The 17,841-nt window shown below is 29.5% G+C and overlaps 1 protein-coding gene and 1 long non-coding RNA gene across 8 annotated transcripts in view; both read right to left on the reverse strand.

Annotated features, from left to right (window-relative positions):
• The window catches only part of LOC126748056 (uncharacterized), a 1,030,708-nt gene that overhangs the window by 107,522 nt on the left and 905,345 nt on the right, over window positions 1-17,841 (reverse strand). The window lies entirely within an intron of this gene.
• LOC126748075 (uncharacterized) lies at window positions 176-16,505 on the reverse strand. The gene is made up of 4 exons (XR_007664608.1): window positions 16,214-16,505; window positions 3,715-3,898; window positions 3,403-3,619; window positions 176-450 (listed from the first exon to the last, which is right to left on the reverse strand). It is a non-coding gene; the product is annotated as an uncharacterized LOC126748075 (long non-coding RNA).

The raw sequence follows: 17,841 nt of genomic DNA on the forward strand, positions 1-17,841 counted from the left end.
AAAAAATGTTTCAAAAATTAGACACTTAAATCACAATGTTTGGTGAATAATGTGTTAAATTAGTAATAAATTATGCACTGCAAAAACAAAGTTAATAATTAGTAGTTAGTAAATATTAGGTAAGTTATTTAAAAACAGATGCACATAGTACCTTTATAAAAAAAAAACACTAACATGAAATTATAATTTTGTTATTTTCTTAAATTTAAAAATATACATTCAATTGTGCAAAAAAATTTTACCGATTTTACTTAATATTCCAAAAGTTGTTGTAATAAATACTCACGTTAATATTTTTTTGACCATTATTGCTATAGCTTAATTAACTGAATATTTTTTCTTTCTTGCATTATTTTTAGATAATCCTTTAGCTTTCTCAATGAATGTGTTCTGATTTCTGCAAATTTGCATCGCATTGAAGTGGGGCCTCACCAAAGGTGTCTACTTCATCTATAATTAAAATAATTAATTAAGGTTTCAAAAAATATGACGATTGATTAATGAATGTTTCAATGCCATAACACGACTACACACAAAAGCAAAAAAACACAATGATGAAATTATAAATAAGGTAAATAAAAATAATTATTTTGTTTACTAAATAAATTAAATTATGGAAAATCTTCCTTCCACCTTTAATAAGATCGTTGAAAAACTGTGATTGACGAAAGCTATTGAGTGGGTCAGACACTTAAAATGCTGCTTTAGAGACCTAATTGGCATTGTAATCAATTTTTATAAAAGGTAAAAAACACGAAATCGTGTTTTTTACCTTTATAAAAGTGTATGACCAGCATCTTTGGGATAATGGATGAATTTTTCGAATTGTAATCAATTGGCTCTAATCACATCTCTAATCTCTGGAAGGGATCAGAGTATATAATTTGCGAGTTAGGTTTCCCGCAAATGATATGATAGTGACTATGATTATGATGTTTCTCATCAGTCAGTACTTTTAACCAGCATCGCAAAATAACATCAATGATGATTTTCAAAAAATAAAGGACTGATTTATAATAACTTAGTTACATTTACTCACTTTTAGATGAAACCTTACCGTTGTTATTATTCACACAAAGAAATCAAACAATTCAAAAGGTTTAAAACTTTTAGGTATTATGAAGTAAATGTAAGAAGTTTTTGGCTGACAGAGCTTATTATCCCATGAAGAAGTATTTATTGATTCACTTTTATGACTAAACATCTTCATTTTTTTTTGCACTTATTATCATATCGAAACAATTGTCGAGAATTAAAATAACAGATCGGCTGTCCACGAACTCCACCGACAAACTTTACAGTGAGATTCTCTCTTCTAAAAAATACAATAACAACAGCAACAAAGAAAACACAAAAAAATAACATTAAGTGTTCTAATTCAATACATAATGTAGTTTTTTTGATAAGAAACAGCGAATTCTTTAAATACTGCCGAACGTTTACACCAAAGTATGCGAGACAGCCATCATGCATGAACCAATCATTTATACATAGATGGATAGGAGTTTTCTTTATGAAATAAAATCCGCAGAGATGATTTTTGACAAATGAACCGCAGCAAGGCTTTGTACACTAATTCCAGGATTTTCTTCAACCGTCGCTAAAATAATTTCCGTATCATCAACGTTAATAATGGGGTGTCTGCCTATCTCGGCAGTGCATCAAATCAAAAAAAAATCAAGAATACAAATTCGAATTTAGAAAATATATTATATAAATTTTTTAACACTCTGCAGATTTGAAAGTAAGGCATTTAGGGCATACATTCATTTTTTTTCCCATTTTTAGTTAGAGAATCACCTTGTAAAGTTTGTCAATTGTCACAAAGTCTACAAAATCTCACCTTATATTTCTGAGATCAAAACAAACCGACTTAAACTTACCTTAGTCCGGAATTATAGGATGAAAAATGTAAAAAGTGAAAGTCAATTTTTTAACGTATATGTTTAATTATATTCATAGGACTTTCGGGATGCGAAACGCGCACACGCTGCAAGGTTTAAAACGTAAAAATTAAAAAGTTCTCCATTTTCATGAAAACATCATTTTCTCCAGATCTCATCCATTCTTAGAATAAATTAATAGAAACAAAACATTTAAAAAGTAGAACGCAACAATATAGACTCATCGAGAATTGAACCTGGTACCACAAGATTAGAAGTATGGGTATAAATGTTATCAACTATGTAGACCTAAATGTCATCAAAAGTTATCAAGGTGAAGATTATGTCTAAATAAATGGTAGGAAAATGATAAAAATACTAAAGTATTAAAAATTAACTTGGCTTGAAAGTAAAAACGCCATTCACACACATAAGAACAGGATTCTTTTGAGCCTTTGTAATTTTCTTTTTATAGAAAAGGTCAAGCTTCTTACCTTTATACAAATACAGACATATATGAAGGAATTCAGCCTACACCACTGAAGAAATATTTTAGGCTGTTATTATTTATGTTGTAAGACCGTGACCAATATTTTCGCCAAAGATTTACATGCCTTATTTATTCACATTAAAATTAACTCTCTGCATTAGTTCGAAGATTTTTGTGATTTATTTCCCGTGCGCTTCATTTTTTGTTGGATCAAGTGTGTGTGTGTGTGTTTTTTTTAATAACATTTAAATTTTTATTGCTTTCTTCATCACTTAACATGACAACTGTACAATATATTAATTCTCTTAAAGGTTTTCAAATGACTCATGCGGGCGATGCTGTAAGTACTAACTGAGTAAGTAACTAACTAATAACTAAGTACGACTATTGCAAATAAACATCTATTTAATTATAAACTGCGTTAATTGGTTTTATCACTAATTGAATTGGCAGCCGTCTTTTCGAAAAATTGTTAATTTAAAAAAATAAATATGAATCGACTGGTCCGAGCGTTTTTTAGAATAAGCCCACATATTTTTTTTATCAAAGTTATTCCATTATATAATGTATATGATAGTTTAAATTTACTTATATAAATATACACAATCTTATAATAACCTACTAATTATAAAAACCTAATAATTAGGTCCAAGTTAAAAATACCCAATGCATATAATGCGCAAGGTTGATTTTAATAGATTTTTGTATTTTTCTTATATTCAGGCACTTGTTGTAATTAGATTTAAGGAGACATGTATTCCAAATTTTTGACAATATTGGCGTATCCCAACAGTGAAAATAATGAAACTATTTGTAAAGATGGTTACAGAAACGACGCTAAATTAATTGGTTATTAATCCTGCCAAGGCCTGTAAAAATGGAAGAAAACTGAATTGAGCTTTGATATTCTCGGATTCAAAAATGCACTCTTAGTGATTGTAACAAAAATGACGTAATAGTACTGACGACAATAATTAATAGTTAAATGGTAAAACAACAAACATTTTGAACGAAAGAGGTACGACTTACCCTATGTTTAATAGTAAATGGATCACAGGATGACACAAGGGAACATCCCAATAGCCCACCCTCGTTCGTCTTTAAAGTATGTGTTTATCTCGCATGAGATTTAGCTACTACTCTCTTATTTCTTTCTTTCTTTCATTATTTAGCTCAGTTGTTTCTGTTAAATAATCAGTCCACAGTTCTAAGCCACATTTACTTCTGCTTGCCGATATAATGGCGGCTGCAAGTAGCGAAGATTGAAAGTCTTTTATGTATTGGACACGTAAAAAATTGATTGTAAGAATTTAATATTTTTATGACCAACTTAATACTTACTTTTAATGACATGAACGAGGTACTGCAGAACTTTTTCGTTTATCATAAGCACCACGGTGCGGACGGTTCGCTTTTTTAAGCGTAACTCTTGTGCTCATTATTCACGATATTCACGGTAAAGCCGGTACAGTTTTGGATGGTGACTTCAATCAAAATACTCTCTCACTCCTCTCGCCCCGGGAGTCTAAGAAAAGATAAGAACTATTGTATGTACTAACTATGTTGTAACTGTAACTATGATGTACTTCATAATTTTAACACAACCCACAAATTCATTTAGCCAAAAATCATTTCAAAAAGAATCCTTTGATTATTTAAATAATTTCAAGCAATTTACGTTTTTTCAGATTTTTATATGAAAAGGCTTAAAAAATTAATTTCTTTTATATAGGAAAGTATTGCACGATTTAGTAAAAGTACTTCTTAAAAGATGGCGAGATGTCACATAGGTTTAAATATTTTATTTAATTTAATCAATAAATGAACTTCATTTTAAAATATAACTTTTTAAATTATGATGAAAATTGAATCATTTTGAATTGTAACGCTTTTGACTAAAAATGTTTATTAAATTATAGTTCATCCTTGACCGCATCTTCATTAGAATCTGATGAAGAGCATGACTAATTTTGGTTAGGGATCCATTATTTTCAAATTTCGATTCATCGGATGATGAAGAGAAGACCTACCCAAAGAAAAAAAAAATTAAATCATTCCTAGAAAATTAAGGGATAAGATTTATTACAAGAAGTATGAAAAGTTAAAAAATTAAAATAATTAAAAAATACTCATGTTTTTAACGCGTTTAAAGAGTAAATGGGAGTAAAAAAGTGCCGTAATGCGTCTTTATTTAACGCAAATAAAGTCGCAGAGTCGCGCCTAAGCATGTTTCTTATTGCTCGTTGCTATGGCTCTTGCATCACAGCGCGTCATTTATTTAATTTTTAACTATTTATTGAAGTTATTTCGTTTCCATGGGTTTTTTCTGAATGTCAGTAATGGAAAACTCTACCAATGAAGAAATGGCAGCAATGCATTTCGTATATGGCCTCGCCGATGGTAACGCAACAGAAGCCAGACGTATTTATCAGGAAAGGTATCCGAATCGTGTCCTACCAGATATTTTTTCAAATATTCATCGTCGACCCGGATTAACGTAACCCCATTTTCAACACCAATTTTCGGTTAATGTTTGGGCAGGAATTATTGGTGGTTATTTAAAAGGCCCATTTTTTTTTACCAGGGCGCCTTAATAGTCGATCATATTTACAGTTTCTCGAAGAAGAACTGCCTGGGCTTCTCGAAGATGTGTCACTTGTTAAGAAATCGAATATGGTACATGCACGATGGTGCCCCTGTTCATTTTAGTTTAATTGTCCGAAACCATTTAAATACCGTTTATCCCAATCGATGGATCGGTCGCGGAGGACCACAACAATGGCTAGCAAGATCCCCCCATCTCAATAGCTTAAGAGTTTTTTTTATGGAGGCACATTAAAACTCTAGTTTATAAAACTTCATTCTTTTGTCTCTGCCTATGAAACTATACGAAATACGCCGGGAATAATTTCATGCTTAGACAAGGGGAAGCATGCCTACTTAGTGAAGGCGTCCATTTTCAACAATTTTTGTTATCAGTGTAATTAAGATAAAATACATTTGATACGTTCATTTAAGCTTAGTTTCATAAAATTAAATAAAACTCGTTTTTGCAAAAAAAAAACTTAAAACCATGTTGTTTTCAAAGTAAAATTAGGTAGGTATTTCTGAACTAATTGCCAATTGATATTAATCAAACTTAATAGCTCAAAAATGAAAAAAAAAACATTTGGCATTTAACCACAACAACTTACTTTTTAAAACAACAGCTATTGCCATCATCAATGTTTATGTATAAAAACGTAATTTATTCTTGCATAATTAGATAAAGAAAAATTTGACATTTAAAATCACAGCTCCTTGCCCCGTAGCAACGAGCATTAAGAAACATGCATAGGTGACTCTGCAACTTTATTTGCGTTAAATAAAGAGGCCTTACGGCACTTTTTTACTCCCACCGCATCAGATTTTTAGGGAAGTAAAATTGTTTTTATTTTTCTAAGCAAAAATCATGTGTTGGACGAAAAAAACCAAGAGACCATATTTGCTAAAAAAGTGGTTGAGGATTTTAAAAATACAGCTAAGACAGACCAAGAAGACCACGCCTTTAAGGAACACCCTGCATACTACCTTAACCATTTCGATTGATATCTGAAATAAGTATTGGAAAACTCTAAAAAAATAATTGTCCAACCTAAAAGTGTCATCTTTGGTAAAGGGTATTTTAGCCTAAGAAAATTACCATGCCTCTATAATAAGTCCCAAGTTTTTATTTCTTTGACCTTACTTATTCTGCAAAACCTTTGAAAATTTATCTATTCTGTCGCTTTGGCTCCCCTTCATTAAGGGAGATTATTTTAAGAAATTATGAGCAAATATTTAATTTAAACTTTATTAATTATATAGGACTATCTGCGATATATGCAAAGTGCAACCCTTAAAATGATGTCGCTCATTCTACATTGACGCCGAAAAGAAAAATCGTTACTCTTTCATGTTTGGAGAGGAATCTTTAACAAGAAAATCACTGTATTCCTGTTAACATCCATTCCATAGGCATAAACCCTCTCCCTAATATATCTTTCGATACATGGTAATAAAGCTATACTTTGAGATCTTCAATAGAATTTTATGTACTTTTTAGTGTTTAGTCTATTATTTTTGTCATGTTTTTTATCTATTTATTGAATGTATGTTCTTGACTACTAATAGTTTTGTGTATTTTGAAAATATTGATTGTTTTTATAGCATATATAACAACATAATATTTCATGTAATATGTATTCAGAGCAATATGTATTGCTCATCAGAAATGTTGTTTTTTTATAATAATAAAGTATGTTTTTAGTTCTTATACAGATTATTTTAACTTTATTGTTCTGACAAACATATAAACAATGTTGAAAATATATATTGTATCTATTTATTATCAATAATTTGTAGTCAAAATGTAGAAGTATACAAGTCAGTTGGCTTATTTTAAAAATATTCACTTTCGAATTTCACAAATTTTTCTATTTCAATTGTGATAATTATCAAGATCTCTAGCAGAAGCTTAGTAAATATTGCTTTTGTTATTATCCTAGCTTTACCTAAACAATTATTTTCGTTTTCAAAAATAAATCTATGATGAAAAAATAAAGAAAAAAATTACCTATACCTGTGTTTATGTTGTGAATTTAACGAAATATAAACAATACAATATTGCCATTACTGGCGAAATTAGCTTTCCTAAATTTCAATGAATTTTTGGCTTAACATTCTATTAATGAATGTGTAGTTTGGACTACTTAACTGTTACCACTAATCTAAACTACACAAATAATGCAGCAAAATCTACTTACATATTTTTTTGACTTGATGATCTTAATGTTTAACAGCCTTAAATTGTAGTATAATACTTGAGTGTATATCTGCTATAATAATAAACAAGTGTATGAGTAAATCAATAATAAGATTTATTAGTATTAATTTATTATTCATATTACAAGCATTAATACTTCTGCCTCTCGGTACCTTGTTTATTTGTAATTAATTAGGAGTTTAAATCATGGGAATATTTTTTTTCAATTATTTTATATATATTATATTATGATTTTAAATTCACCTAAGTAGATCTAGTCCCTGATAAATTTACAATTACAAACCCATTCTTAAGAAGTATGAACACATTACATATATGTACATGTTGGGATTAACAGAAACATAACTATCAAAGTGGTTACACACATTAAAACTTTTCATAAGCCTATTTAATATGTTTGATAATGGGATAAAAATGTTTTATCCAAGAATTATTTGTTGGGAAAAATAAATGAGTTCTATCATTTCGGCTTAAATCTACTTTTGTCTTTACCAGATTATGTGATGATTTTATTAATTTAAATTTTAATAATTTCTAAAAAACAAAACGAAGCTTGAAATTTATTGTGAAAACCTCTCTCTTTTATTTTTTTTGCTACTGTTCCTCTCTTTAAATATTTTAATTTCAATTAAAAATTGTTTTACATTTTTATTTTATACAAACTTTAATTATTTGTTTATGTATATCTTTTTTTAGTTTTGTTTTATTTTCTAATGCTTTCAAATTGGCCTTTTATTAACTTTATTACTTTCAGATTTATTTACTTTAAATTTGTGAAACGCCATTAATAAATTTTAACGTCCTTAGTGTGAAATGGAGAGAAAGTGTCACAGCTTTAGGACTTCAAATAACACTTATTTAGAATAATAGAATGCCCATGGTTCGGTCTTTATTTAGGGCTGGAAATGCCATGTTAATAAATAAAATACATCATTAAATAAAAATAGTATATAAAACAGGCCGAATTCTTCTGAAATTAAATCAGTTTTATGTGAAGTCCTAAATCTGGGCACTTTATATCCAATTTTAAATAAAATTTATAATAAATAATTCAAACAAAAAGGTAAATAATTCAACATTCAACCATAAAAAAATTTAAATTTTATTCGAAATTTATCAAGAAATAATTGTTTTACTAATAGTTATAAGAATATTACAAATATAATTTTTAATTTTACTTGTCCATTTCATAAGCATTATTACTGAAATCTCTATAATTTCGACTTATTCATTTATTCACGGATGGTACAGAATTATTATAGTACACTACACTTGTTTATAGGAGGTATACACTCATTTTTCAACATTTTGCTACAAGCTGTAGTTGAAAATACCTTTAAATTTGAACTTTAAACCTTCTTTAGTAAGTAAACGTATTTTAAAGTAAGAATTCTTTTAATTTCTTTGCAATTAGTGAGTATTTGTTAAATTCTGAATACTTGGTTTAGATTGCTAAATGGTCTTATTTGTTTGGACACTCATAGAGCAAAAAAACTGGGTGGTTTTAACAAGTTGGTTTAAACACGTCACATTAGAGTATAAAACAATGTTAATTACCTTCGTTTCATCTTGCAGTTTTTTATTTTATTTTCAGAAATAGGAAATAAGACATATTCTGTAGAAGTAGTGTTCTGACGCTAATCCCGCTCCGTCCACAAGTAGTTTTAATTATTTGATTGACGATAACGATCACCTTAACCAGATTGATTTCGACTCCGATGACAGTATCGCTGATCCGGATTTTTTTTAAGGCATTGAATCATCTACCGATGAAAGCAATGTCAAAGGTGAAGATCCGTAATACTTAAAATTATTATTATTTAAAGTTACTTTTTTTTAGAGACCCAACGGAAGAAAAAAAGGAAAGAAAAAAGTAGCATTAAAGATGCAAACTCAGACCACACCCCGGATAAAACTAAAATTGTAGCAACAAAAACAGATTCATATAGATCAAATGAAAGAGACAGAGACGATGTTTTGATGGAAAGCGAGCCAATTAATAGTACGGAAAAAAAGAAGAAACAAAGAAGGTCATGAAAGCAGAGACAAGAAAGTAAAGAGTTGAAAGGAATGTTGGTAAAAGTTATACTACTGAAAAAGGAAAAGTGATACAGTCTAGAAATATGAAGCCTTTAAAAGCATGTCACATGAAATGTAGAGAAAAGTTTTTAGATGAGGACCGGGCTAGATGTTTTGAAGACTATTGGAACTTGGGAAGTCATGATAAAAGGGCCAACTATATAGTTTCTCTAATTAACTTAAATAAAAAAAAAACAGCAAAACTAGGACCAAGAAAAAATGCAGAGAATATTCATATCAATATATTATCCTTATTGGTGGGATACAAAAGCCAATTTGTAAATCGTGCTTTATTGCAACTTTCGGTGAAACTAAGGGATTTGTTGAAATAGTGGGTGAAAAGAAAAGAAAAAAATTCAAAAAGCCAAAGATCACATTTTGTCGTTTCCCAAATATGAAAGCCACTACTGTAGAAATAGAACATCTAAAAATTACTTGTCTAGTGACTTATCTATAGCTAAAATGTATGACATGTACAAAGAACTAGTGGACAAACCTGTCTCATTAACGTTGTACAAGAACTGCTTCTACAGTTTGAACCTTGCATTTAAAAAACCTAAAAGAGATACTTGTGTTAAATGCGATATTTTCGAAACAAAATTAAAAGTCGTTGAGGAGGAAGAGAAAGAGAATCTAACACAAGAGAGGGATAAACACCATCAACTCGCAGAGGATGGCGAAAGATATGGAAAAGGAGATTGCGGCTTCAGATTCCAAAGAAAGGGCATACACTTTTGATCTTCAACAGTGTCTTCCAACATCATTTTTAACATCAAACACTGTCTTTTATAAGCGTCAATTATGGACATTTAACCTTACCGTTCATGAATTAACATCTAATGAAGTTACATGCTTCATGTGGGACGAATCAACTGCTAGAAAAGGTGGCAATCAGATAGCTTCTTGTATTTATCGCGTTTTGTTGGAACTCCATGATGTGGAAGAGATAACTTTCTACTCGGAGGCCAAAATAAAAACCAGCAAGTCGCTTTCATGTTCTCCTTTGCTCTTACAAAATGCCCTAATATTAAAATAATTAATCACAACTTTTTAGTTAGTGGTCACACTCATATGGAGTGTGATACTGATCATGCCCTTATAGAGAAAAAAAAAATGAGAACAAACATTAAAATCAATCACCCTAATGACTGGTATCAGATGATAAGATCCTGCAGAAGGAAAAAAGCATTCAAAGTAGTGGTAATGAAACAAGAAGACTTCTTAGATTTTAGCAGTCTAGGAAAAGGGCCATTAGTCGTTAAAAAAGTTAACACTGATGAAGAAAAATTCTTGTGGCAGCCAGTGCAGTGGTTCCAGTATACCAATGAAATAGGAATAGTCAAATATAAACATAGTTTAGACGTTTCAGATTCTTATAAAGCTGTAAATTTCCGAAGGAGGGGGAAACACATTATACCCAGCACATTGCCCCAAATTGCATTCAAGCCTTTGCCAATTAGTAAAGAAAAAAAGAAAGACCTACTTGATCTTTTGCCGCTCATAGATGAAGTTTTTCATAGCTTTTACCGGAACTTGCCCACTACGGATATGCAAGACTTAGATCTGGATTTAACAGAGATTGATCCAGACGATCAATAATTTTTTGTTTTTTTTTGCAGTTAAAAATTTATTTTGTGCACTTGGTTTTTGTAAAGAAATAAATTTTAAATAAATGTTTTTTGTTTTATCCAGTATATTTTTGCACTAAGTGGAATAAGTCGGTAACTCAACAAGAACACAAATTTAGGGTGAATAAATAGGTAAGTTATATTTTTCTCAAAAATTATTACACTTTTACAGCTTATGATTATTTAAGTCATGTGTTGCATAATAATCAACTCATTAAAAAAAAAACTAAGTTTCCATTAAAATTTTTACTCTTTAAAAATATCAAAATGTTTATAATGGTCATACTGAAATCTCTATAATTTCGACTTATCCATTTATTCACGGATGGTACAGAATTATTATAGTACACTACACTTGTTTATAGGAGGTATACACTCATTTTTCAACATTTTGCTACAATTTAAGCTGTTAATCACAAATCAAATTAAAAAAAAATATTTAAAAACACTTACAATAACATATAAAGTACATTTTGCTGCAGCAAGGAAACTAACCTTTAATTATAATCCAGAGTAGCTGAATAAAAATCTTGGTTTGGTGTACTTTATGCCATGCACCACATTTTTACAAATAGTAAATATCAAAATTTACTAAATAAACAAGTTTTAATCCATATTTTCCATGAAAACTCACAATGGCATAGTTTGGTAAATCTTACAAACAAAAGACATTAAAACTTGACTTTGTAAATTAAACATTTTATGATTTGCACAATAGATTGGATTGGAACACCAACACAAACAACGATTAGAAATAGTCAACCAGTGGGTGAACTGGTTAATTGTTAGCAATTGCATTTATATTAAATTCATCTTCAGGGTTCTACAATAGATAAAATGAGAGTGTTTAACAATTTTTTTTAATGTAAAATCACTTTTTTTTAGACAAATATAAGTTAACATTGGTGTATGTAAATAACCGTGTGCAAAAAAAGAGAGAAAGGAAGACTTTCAAAAACACTTACCAAAGTATTAGTTCTCTCATTAAATTGAAATAAAATCATAAAATATTAGTAGTTTGCCCGCAAAACTTCCACAATTTTCTGAAATTGAGTTAGGACGGGAATATGCTATATAAGGCACATTAAAATCCATTAATATATGAGTATTTCAGCAAGACTTGACTGTGTTTTGATAGAAAGATACCTACCATATTTTAAAATAAGTTGTTTGTGTTCCATGTTTGTTCACATTATAGTAAGATTTTGTCCTTTTGTTTTGAAACTTTTAATAATATGGATGAAAAAACCTTAGTATTAATTGGAGAAAAGTCTGTAGGCACTCAGATGTGAAAAAATCAATGTATAAAAGAGATGCGGTGAAAGTTTATTTGGAGGTTATATTTTTCTCTGATTTAGTTTTTTAGACATTTTTTAGAAATACTTAAGAAATTAAATAAGAAATAGTAATCTTTATCCTCTGCTCACAAAAAACAAAAGCAACTATTACTATTAAGGATATCAATAATGAAGAGTTTTTTCTAATGTGAAAGACTTGCTCCTAAAAATAACTCACTACTTGAATAGAAGGCCAGAATTTAAAGGATTTCAAAAGTATTATTATAGAGTAAAACTCCAAAGAAACTGAGAGGTGGTGAGAGTTTTTAAAGCTTTTAATCATGTAAAAAAGAGCATTCAAAAAATGTTATAAAGTAAATTCATACATTTATTATTTTTATAAATTTGAGAGGTACTAAGAGTTATTACTTTTATAAACAGACAAAAAGAATTTACCTTAGAGCTGATTAAAGAATAAAAAACTATATGAAATAATATAATACCATCTGCAGCAACTTGCTTTTAAAAACAAAATTTTCAATGTTCTATAAAAACATTGGAATGTAATATTGGTTTTAATTATTATTGATATTATTAACCAGTATTCCAAGAATAAGTCACTTATGCTTCTGGGTAACTTGTTTATGATCAATTAATTACAAGTTAGGTTTATAGGAAATTATTTTGTAAATTGGGAAATAAATATTATTTTAGTTTTTATAGTTATAAAAAGTCACCAATTAATTATTAATTAACCAAGAAATACATTGAATTTTCTATAAATAATAGTTGAAAATTCAACGTAAATTCATAAGATACATTGCTTACAAGCTTAATATTCCTTGTATTGATATTAATTACAGTGAAATGTATAGATTGCTGAACATTGAAAAGTTGGAGACTCGACGTAAAAACTGCGATATTGTCACAACATACAAGATTCTTAACAATGTAATAGTCTCCTGAGTTGATGTGTCAGCTTAATTTAAATGTTCCTCCTACTACAGTGCTCAGACAGACTAGATTATTCTACCTTGAACAACATCGTACACTGTATGGTGAAAACTGTGCAATAGTTAGAATGATGATTAACTCAAATAGTGTCAGTATAGATTTGTTTCATTGTTCTCAGAGTTCACTTCAACGAGTTTTAAAATCTGCTTTGACTTTGCTTAAAGTGTGTCTTCTTTTCTATTGCGGTTACTCTGTTTTAAACCATTGTTGTCCTTATATTTTATTTAATTTTATTGATGTTACCTGTTATCTGTTATTTATGCTAGATATTTAATGATAGTACTAATACTTCAAGTGCTTTATTGCGAATTGCGATATAAAATCTTATTTTGTTGAATATTTTATATACTATAGTTATTTTGTAAATTGGTTAATTACCATAATATATACTGAAATTTGCAATTCCATACGCACCTTTAAACAAAAAGTCCTGCAGATGTATGCAGCTACTCTCTCCATTAGAACTAATACAGACCTTAAAAAATTTAGGCGGGATCTAAAAAATATCAATCTTACCAAAAGCTACTATGGCATTGTATTTTAATGATTTAGTTTGATACCTAAAATTAATTATGTATCTGTTGATCAAATTTTTTTTAAATCTTGTTTTATGTTAGTTCTTGCCTTTTTCTTGCTTCTCTTTTTGGTTTTTATTTCTTTAAGTTTTTTGTTTGCCTGACAGGAAAAAAATACAAAATGGAAAAAGTTAAAAAAAAGCACAATATATTGCTGAAAAAAAGTCATATAATAATGGCTAATGCATTTTATGACCTTTTAAAATATGATCCTAGTAATTGAATATCAGTTTGTTTTGATAAGAAACAATGGCTCTTACCAAAAACTCCAAATAGGTGAATTATTTTACTTAAGGCAAATTAGCTACTACATCTTTTGCTGTGTTAAGACAAATTATTGTTCAGCCAGTTTTTTACACTTGGACTGATGATGAAAGTGGCCGCGAAGAAGTTCAGTCCTTTTTGACTATATTAGAAATCTTGAAGTAGGCCCAACTATTGCGTGCTAAGATTATTTGGTGATGAACTTGCATACAGTTCAAAGATTAAAAATATATATCTGCATTTTCCAGTGTGTGGATATGGCTTTTTACCCACAGATAGAGTTTTTGGAGTAGTTGAGAGAAAATGAAAATGCGAGTCTGTTTTTAAAGTTAAAGAAAATTACAAAGCAACATATAGAGAAATAGGCTTTGTTAAGGTATTAGAAAAAGACTAAAAACAAACAATACATATATAGTCTTGTTATGCCCTAATTTTTGTAAAAAAGTTAATTTTGTAATAGTCAAAGTCAAAGTCAAAATATACTTTATTTGCTAAGTTTACAAACTTATGCTAAAAGCTTCCTAATCCTAGAATTTATAATACAAGTATTTATTTTGTTATACAGGACAAAAACAGAATGCAGAATCGATTTTGATTGTACATAGAAGCATATTTTATATAAACAAAGACAAAACCAAATAATTTTAAATATTAAAATGAATTGTTAAAATACTCTTCAATGCTGTAGTAAGCTTTTGGTAAGATTAATTTCTTTAGTTCTCTCCTAAACTTTTTAAGGTCTGTAACAGTCCTAATCAAAAAAGGAACATGATTAAATATTTTACAACTAATAAATATAAGAGAGTTTCTCGTAAGTGAGGAGGTGGGGATTGGAAGAGATAAGTTGCCCACTTAACGAGTATTATGACTGGTGCAGGATGGTGGACTTATGGACTTATGTACGAGTGTTGCAGTTTCCAATATAAACAGTGAGAAAACTGTTAAAATTCTTTCAGCTACAAAAAGAGGTTTACAAGACACTCTCAGACCAACACCACACAGATATCTTAATGCTTTTTTCTGAATAGTAAAAATTATGTTAAGGAGTCTCTTGGTGCACAATCCCCAAAATGGCAACCCATAACAGATATGAGAGTCTATTAAGGCGAAATAAACTGAACGAGCAAACAACCCCCCCAACGCATGCCTGGCAACCCTGACTGCAAAACAACCAAAAGAAAGTTTAGCAGCGAGGCCCAAAACATGGTTGTCAAACCTTAAACTCTCATCAATGAAGAGGCCGAGAAATCGACAATAATCCCTACCATGTAGTGGGCTCTGCTCAGCAAACAAAAAACCCTCTACATTACACATAAAGCCCAGAACAAAAGTCTTATCAACATTGAATACAAGCTGATTGCAGATGCACCAATCTTTAATTTTGTGAAGGTCCTCTACTATGAGAGATCTGACTACTTTTTGATCTTTGTTATGCCACAGAATTGTAGTATCATCGGCAAACTGAACCATTAGTCCATGCAGTGATAGAGAGCTTAAGTCATTAACATATAATAAAAACAAGATAGGACCCAACACTGACCCTTGAGGTACACCACATTTAAGATGTGCTATCCCTGACAAAAATCCAGATGCAACCACCCTCTGTGTGCGGCCAGACAGGTATGACTTCAACCACCCTAAAGAAGTAATACATTCGTTTTACTTTCTTTACCAACAAATAGAAAATTTCTGAGAAAACTTAGCAAGTCTTTAGACCTGTTGCTGCAAAACTGAACAAGTCAAAACTTTCTTGTAAACATTATCATTAAAAGAAAATGTTTGTGCCTCCCAAAAAGTATATAATATCATAGTTTGATTTTTTATTATGTTATTAATGAAAAATCAAATTTGCTATAGAACTTCTATCAATTCTATATGAATTATTAAGTTCATGTAAAACTTAGTGCAATGGCCTTGTTTATTTTTTGTCGGCTAGCTACTCATATATGATGCCAAACAAAATTCTAGAAAATTTACTATTAGCTGTAAAATACCACATTCACAATTTTTAGTCACTAATTCACAAGAATAAATAACAATTTTTTTTATGAAAAAAATCTTGAATAAAATAATATTCATAAAAAATAAAATAAGTTAAAGTAATAAGTCCCCAGTATAAAAGGAAAAGTGCCATTTTAATTTTAAAAATTAAAAGGTTATAATGTGAAATCAAAAATAGAAATCATGCAGTGTCTTTACCTGTTTTACTTTTTTGTCTTAGTGTTTCTGCGCCGCTATTTGGCTGCAGCAGCAAAGCCTTCCAAAGTTGTTCCTCCGAAATTGTGTCCCACGTGGTGCAAAAAAAACTGAGTAAAAGGGCAATTACCTTATTGTATTGAGCTGAATTGGGCAACAAAGCTCGCAAAACGGTTATTTAGACAAGAAAATTAACAAAATAAAATCTGGAAATGTCGAGAACGGAGATAGGAAACAATCAACCCTCGCCAACCCGAAGAAAAGAGTCGCGTGGGCGTCGCCCGGTCGAAAGAAATATCAACGTCACCATACTGTCAAAGAAATGTAAAGAATAAAGCCGCATTCACAATGAACTTTTTCGGACTTAGCGGAATAAAACACTACGATAAATGAAAAAGAAATAGAAGAAAATAAAATTAAGTTAACAACTCAACCACTGTAAAAAATTTAAACCAAATGACCTAATAATTCATTAAAATCTATATTATTGTGACAAAATTATAAAAAATTACTCTTAATTCATATTTATTAATATTGAAAAAGTAAAATCACCAGATAAAAATAACCGTAACACACAAACCAAACCATCATTCTTCAAAAACTGCTTGAACATTAAAACTTACTAAACTTAATAGGATAAAAAGCGTAAAAAAATACAAGATTATAAAGTCTTATATCATATTTGTGAGTCAATCGAAAGACCTATATTTTGGCCAATTTTCACCTGATTATGATATGAGGTTTTTTTTTCTTTGATGTTACGAGGCCTTCGAACACCAAAACGCGTTTTCATTTGGAAGCCTCATATTTGAAAAAAAGGGTATATGTCAATAAAAGTTGTTAAATTACTTTAACTAAAATTTTTAACATCGGACAGGAGTTAATAAAATTATTATTCAGTAATAGCCTTTTTATGGCTATTTTTATAAACATAATAACTTTAATATATGTAACTAATTTTTAAACTTATTTTAAAAACTATAAGCTACTTAGTTGATGTTTCAAATTTAATTAAATCTTAACCTTTTTATAATCAGGACCAGCTTCAAAACCAAGTTTGAATGTCGATAATATAAGCTATGCTAAAATATAGGTATTATACATTGTTTATACTACATAGTTTTTATTTTTACTACTTTGTTTTATAGTGATTAAGATGATACTAGTAGTAGTATATCACCTGATTATACGACTTAGACTAGAAGACTTAGGAGTGCCTATTTTTCTTTATAAAAAAATCATTTTAGCGATCAAAGTCAAATCCAAAATACCATAGTAGGAAAAAAAATTGATGTTTCAAGTCTGTTCAATACCTATTATTTCAAATATTCAACAATAAACATATTCATTTAGGATATGGAAGTTGTAATAGAGCAACAAAAGGAATTATTTACACTTTTTATATTTAAGTGTAGAAAAAATAAAAAAGACTTACAATATTAAAAACATATCGATAATATCTGCCATAACATAGGGGAGGGAGGATGTATCATCGGAAATAGGATATTTCCAATTTGCTGAAATTAATGCAGCAATTACTATGTCCATAATGATTTGTGAAAGTCAATGGAGGCTGCAGCTCAAGAAGAAGCCAAAATTGCCATAAGGAAGATGAATAATTATGAAAATAG

This window comes from Anthonomus grandis, chromosome 21 (genome assembly GCF_022605725.1).
Source record: "Anthonomus grandis grandis chromosome 21, icAntGran1.3, whole genome shotgun sequence".
Taxonomy (NCBI): domain Eukaryota; kingdom Metazoa; phylum Arthropoda; class Insecta; order Coleoptera; family Curculionidae; genus Anthonomus; species Anthonomus grandis.